Genomic DNA, 6723 nt, shown 5'->3' on the forward strand with positions numbered 1-6723 from the left:
ATAGGAAACTTTTCTTGGAACAAATAAAGAAGCCATTATCTCCATTTAATGTTACAGGTTTCTTCGGATTTGTAGAAAATTTCACCCTCTTTTCTACATTTTGGAGAAGCTGATGAAGGAAAAAAAAAGTCTAAACACTTCAAAATCTTGATTCTTTTTTTCTATTTTAAAGGAGACAGAATCACATGTGTTATTATTAACTTCTTTGGAAGACATTTTTTTTATTAACCTGGATATCCAACTTGCTACGTGAGTCGACTAATCCCAGGGCGACCACCTGCTTTGTGGGTAGCCCAGGGTCACCACATTTGAACCTTCATGGCTATAAAAGGATTTTTATTCCTCCTTGGATTTGAAACTGGGACCTCTAAACACTTTTGACTTTTGGAGCTCAAGCTCAAACCAATCAGACACCACCCTTGTGGTATTCTTTGGAAGACTTGTTCGCTAGTCAAAAGACTTCGATATACATGATTCATGTAAATATAACATCTTTGTATTACCCGGTTGATTCAGTTTAATTAAAGGTGCCAAGAAGAACGAATATTAAAAAGAAAAAGGTATATTGAGGGTGTGGTCCTCTTCCGCAACTCCTGGTTAATTGCTTGCTCAAAAGTTGAATGTGGAAAGAAAGAAAAATCCAAGACAATGGGAAAAACTTTGCAGGGAATGGTTGGTAATTAACGTGAAAAGCCAGTACTAATAATTCATTAAAAGGACGAAGTTGTTTTGTTGATGCTATACCTAACAAATCGTAAACCCCCTTTCTGTAGAAACAAAACACAGACAAACAATTCAACAGATAAATACTTAGCTTCATTATTTCATATCTTACTGAGATAGAAATAATATAACGTATGAATAAAAAAAAACTATAAATAAGACAAATGAAGAGACAAGTAGTTGCTTTAAAGAGGGTGAAGGGGCCTTAGATTGTTTGGGGCATTATTGATGGTATGAGTGGTAGGGTATTGAGGTTGTAAATAGAGTCCCAAAACACACATTAGATTTGAATGTGTGGGAGAAACCATCCCACATAAAATCACAATAATAAAGATTGTTGTGGCTTTTAATAAAGTCTGCTTCCTTTTCTACAAAGCTTCATTTTCTTTTCTCCTCTATAAACAAATCCTAGTGGTCACACACTTCCACTCTCACTCATGCCATGCCATATCATACCATACCATGTTACATCAGACACTGTAATGCTTTGTGGGTGTTCAGGTCAGCTTGTGCACATCTCGACTAATCGCAAGGATTTGGAGAACACTAAGAAAAATCTCTAGTGTCCTTACAAGACTCGAATCACTAACCTTTTGAGAAAAACCCTCCAAAGATTTGAAGCTTATTGTTGGTTGAGCTAACCCAGTAATGTCATGTTATACCATACAATTCCATGCCATGCCATGCCATGCCATGTATGTCCAATATAGAGAATCGAGGTATACATGCATCAAATTCAACTTATAAATATACTGAACGTAGTTACTTTACAGTTTGTGTTCTCTTTTTCAGCTAAGTTCTGATATTACCTCTTAAACCTACTGAGAATCATAGGGCTAAACGTCTTTCATTTGGTGATGTTGTATATACATCTTTAAACATCAACAACTTTGTATCACATGATTATATATTTGTATTTGTAGCAAATGTTTGTAGAGATACATTTAATTGTAGTGAAGTTCACCTTTTTGTCATTATTTTCTTTAAGTTCAAGTAGGGTGCTTTTAATATAAAATGATAAAAGGAAAGTAATATGGTAATGATTTTGGGCCAAGGGTAAGGCCCAGGCCCAGGACCAGGCCCAAAACTTTTGAAAAGGCATGGGACTAGTGGGTAGATGTGGAAAGGAGTATTGAGTGGGTGTGTTTTGTATCTTTGGAACATTGATTATTATTAAATTCCAATTTTGTCCCCATCTAAACCATGTTTTGTTTTTAGCACTTCTCCTGTTTAAAGAAAAGCATTATTTTTAAAAAATAAAGTGATGGAGAAAAAGACCAAATTAACCCTTATTTAACAGATGAAAGTTAATGGTTGTTAGAAGAAGATGTTAAATCCGAGCAAACCAACAAACCATAATGTAGTGGAGAATCTCATGTACCTCGGGTTCGAATCTAGACACTGTCAAAGGTCAAAGCCCTCGTGATTGTAACGATTCACTTGTGATAACTTTAAACCATTTATGATACGTTTAAGTTGGCCCGAAAACACATAGATACCCGCAAAGGAATTAGAATAAACAAATTGCACTGCTGAAAACCAAGAAATTTGACAAATCAAGGGGACGAAACTGTAATTTAGTCTAAATTTTCAGATACACCCTCGAATTTCGTACTTTCATTACAATTAGTGTAATGGTGTTTTCATTTTCAAGTTGGTATAGATAACGTTAAATTTAAAGTTTGACGTATCTTTTTGACAGTTATATAGTTATCTGGTCTATTTGAAACAATCATTATGACATTTGCTCATGCTGGTATTGAGACATCTGATTCCTTTTACGAGAATTCTACAAAAATTCCTGTAGTCGATTTTTTTAGCAAACGAAACGTACTATTTTCTAAAAGGGTTTGGGATTTGGTCAAGCTAAGTGACTCATCTCCATGTTAAATGAATCAAAACAGTCGAACAAAAAGGGATGAAGAACAATAGCAATCAATTTGGTCGTTCACTCGTTTGATAGATTGTCACTTAGTAGATTCCTAGACACTTTTGACCTTTAGAGTTCAAGCTCAAATCAATCATATATTTCTCATGATATTATTTTGGTATATTTATGTATAATGTTGTGTGTAGGCATGAATTATTTTTGTATTTTAATTAAAATATAAAAAAGAAAATGGATAAAGAATCTAGTATTGGATATGTTGGATATAAAATACATGGGGCTTTTGCTTTTTGAACCTTTATTTTCTGAAGTGGATGATATGTAACTCCTTTATCCACATATTATACCATTACTACTTCCAACACTTGTGACTTGTTTATCTTACTTTTAAAATGGCATTTTGATAAATGGGTCACAAGATTTTAATAATATAAATCTGATATTAGATTTAAAAAAACAGTTCAGTAAGATTTCTTAAGAGTCATGTCATTGTAATTTTCTTTGATTTTTTGTATAGAGGTTGTACTGGGTTTTGCTTTTGAAGCTACATTGTTTAGAAAAGAGTTGAAGAATGACGTGTTCTCATTTTGGTCGTTTTCGACCTAAATGACTGGTCAGATTCCTTGTTTGGTTTTGTTCTTAACTGGTCGTAGGTATGAAATTAGGTACAATTTGTGACCAATAGTCATAATGAATCGAAATGAAAAAAAAATCTGTTTGTTGTTTCAACAAAAGCCAACACTTAGTTACCAAGTTTTAAATGTAGTTGTTGTAAAGACAATGACTGAACCAATTTCATTTAAACATTCAAATCCTTGACAAGTTCTTTTTTTTTTTTTCTGGATTGGTTCTAAAACAGTTGAGATTCGAAAGTGACGATAATTTATTCCCGAACAACTGACTCGTGCTCGTATTTTGTCCTTGAAGGCAATGATAGACTTAGTTACGAAGGAGTGGGATTAAAAAACAAAATTACAAGGGTTAAAAGTAGGGATTTTTTAAGGCAGTGCTTGTTTTTTGTCCTTGAAGGCAGTGGCGGACGTAGTTACGAAGGAGTAGGGGGAAGGGACCCCACAACCCTAGCCGACCATCGCCGACTCCAAAAGAGTCTTTGAAATCAACCAAAAAAATTAAAAAAGTATATTGAAATCAATCATAAAAACCGAAAAAGTTCTTCGAGATCAACAAAAACACTAAAAAATCCTTCGAAATCAACCAAAAAACTTAGAAAATCCCTCGAAATATTGTAACTAGGTTAAAAGCACGTCGGTCGACTTTACAGACCTTTAGTCTACCTTAAAAGTGACCCTACTAAGCAAAAATTCAGGATTCACCACTGCAGGAAGGTTCAATCCCTTGGGGTCGGGTTCTATGTTTGACACTTAATTCGAAATCAAATAAAGGGGTTATGATTAGTTCTCAAATTGCACATTTCTCTTATCCAACTCCATAATATTTTCATCAAACATCCTTACACTTATCAAAAATACAATTTGAGTCCTCTAAGTTATGGTTTACAAATAATAGCTAGTAGCATAGGCAAGTGGAAACATATATCATTTTCAGAAATGGCCCCCACCAACAATAACAACCCCTTTGCTTAACGTTGTATCCTTATCGACACAAACAATAATTATTACGAGGGTTCAAAGTGAAAATGATTGCTCCTTTTGGACTCTTCAATTATTGATGCATATATATTATAAAAAGCTAACCCTAGTTAAAAGTGCTTCCTCTTTTTACATCGATCGATACAGTGTTTTGAATTGAATCCAATCTGATCCAGTTATATATATGTGCCACGTCATGCATACACGAGTTCAGTTAACTTGGTTCAAATCGTATTAGGATTGAGAACTTGCTTGGAGGTGAAACGTCAAAAGAAGGTTGTAGTATTATTTGTTAACGTAACTGCTTTAAACAGATGTTAAAAACAGATACGAAAATGGAGTAAATTCATAATTGAAGTGAAAGTATAATTTAAAATTTTGATCACTTAGGCCCACCTTGTTTCACCAAGTGGGCTTTAGTTGCAAAAGTCCTTGAACAAGATGGGTTGGGCTCAATTTGGTCCCGATCCTAGAAAGTCAAGCTGTAAACAGTTTTTTTTTTGAAGTATATAATATTTATATACGACAAATGCAACAAATAAACTCACATACCCTCTTCATCTTTGGTGTGATTTGAACCCTTGACCTCATAGAATGCCGAAGACTACGATACCGCTAGGCCAAAGGCCCTTTGGTTGTAAACAGTTGTTGTCGATCTCGATCCTACCTAGAAAATATAGAGATGATCTTAGGGGTCGTTTATCAAACACTTATCTTAGTAAGCACTTACTCTCACTTACCTTACCGGTTGAACATAGTAAAAACAGGAAGACAAGGATCGAGAGTCTATGTAAGTGACTATAACGACTCTTACCTAGTAAACGCTTACCATTAATCAATTTTGATGACCGGAAGTTTTATCCCATAAGATAAACGATAGTGGTGGTTTTTGTCGTTAAGATTGAATCTTGTTCGGTCTCATAGAACTGGTCCATCAAAATGTAAGCCCAATAAGAGAAAATAGCCCACGGAACCCAAGAAGGGAAGTGAGCCCTTTTTTAGAATCAAAACTCGAATAAGTTAGAAAAAGAAGTCGCCCACCGTGGGGCTCGAACCCACGACCACAAGGTTAAGAGCCTTGCGCTCTACCAACTGAGCTAGACGGGCTTTTTTGACACTCTTCGACAGCATTTCAATTTAAGTCGGACATAAGATATAGAATGCAACCATGTATAGAATTTGAAGAAAGAAGAAGAGAAAATCGATGAAAGATTGTGAGTTCAATTGTTCACGAACGTAAATTCTATGGAATAATTCAAACGAGAACATCTTCATTTTACGAAAATGCAATAAAGTAACATGAAAGTTCCATTTTAGGGAAAGACAACGTATTATGATACTTTATGTTTTGACCATTTTATTATAGTTAATCACTTGTGATATTATAGTAGTCTATCATATATGATACTAAATAGGAGATGTGGATGACCTTTGACGCGACCTAAGTTGAAGCCAAGTTGCTTGCGATGCAGGGACGGACCCAAAATTTTTTTCATACGGTGGCACCATATAATTAATATAATATAATATATATCTAAAAATAATTACAAAAAATATGATTTTTATAGTACCGATAAACAACTCCTAAACTTGTACCTGACGCATCTTCATCATTTGAAAACGGTCAATATATACCAAAAAATAATTACAAAAAGTATGTTGAGAAACAACTCCTAAATTTATCCTCGGCGTGTCTTCATCTTTTGGAAACGATCGATGACATCTTCGTTTTTAACATTACTAAGAGCTTCATTTTCTATGGCGCAAATGAGGGCAGAATTCAAAAAATCATCACCAATTCGATTACGTAAATCTGTCTTGACAAGCTTCATCGCCGAAAAGCATGTGACCTCGTGGTTGACAAGGACCCCTTACCAAGTATTTCCGTCTAATTTCGTCTCTTTGATTTGGGTTATAAGTTATAATTTTGGGTCTTTCTGATGGATCCCAAGGAAGATCGTTAACATCAATCACATTGTTGGATGCATCATTATTACCGGTTGATGATGAAGCTTTTCATTTCAAATATTTTTCCATAATGAATGAGTTATGTAAATCTAAGTAATGAAAACAATAATAAGTAATCGGTAATGAGTAATGTAAATTAGTAAATCTAATCAACATATGAAAACTAAACATTATCAACTAAACTAAGTAATCAACTAATGAATTGATCAATTTCACAATTGTAACAATCAAGTAAGTACTACGTAATCAACTAAAAGTCTAAGATCAATTTGTATTTTGTATTTTCAAGAGTTAATTAAGTAATCACTAATTAAGTAAATAATCAACTAAAAGTCTAAGGGGCTGTTTGGCGGTTGCTGAATGGTTTAGTGCAGGATGATTAAGTGGTCAGGATGATTAAGAGACTCTGTATGATTTAGTGTCAGATAGAAAAAAGGTTGTTTGGAAACTGTTCTGAATGAACAGTCTGAATGACATAAAATTACCATTTTACCCCCCAGTCTTGTATTTAATGAAAATTAATGTTTGACAACA

At 34.1% G+C, this 6723-nt stretch overlaps 1 non-coding gene across 1 annotated transcript; it reads right to left on the bottom strand.

The window, feature by feature from the left end:
• Positions 1 to 5255: 5255 nt before the first annotated feature.
• On the bottom strand, positions 5256 to 5328 carry TRNAK-CUU. The gene has a single exon. It is a non-coding gene; the product is annotated as a tRNA-Lys (tRNA).
• Positions 5329 to 6723: the final 1395 nt, after the last annotated feature.

This window comes from Cynara cardunculus (genome assembly GCF_001531365.2).
Source record: "Cynara cardunculus var. scolymus isolate 2C chromosome LG 3, CcrdV1, whole genome shotgun sequence".
Lineage (NCBI taxonomy): Eukaryota > Viridiplantae > Streptophyta > Magnoliopsida > Asterales > Asteraceae > Cynara > Cynara cardunculus.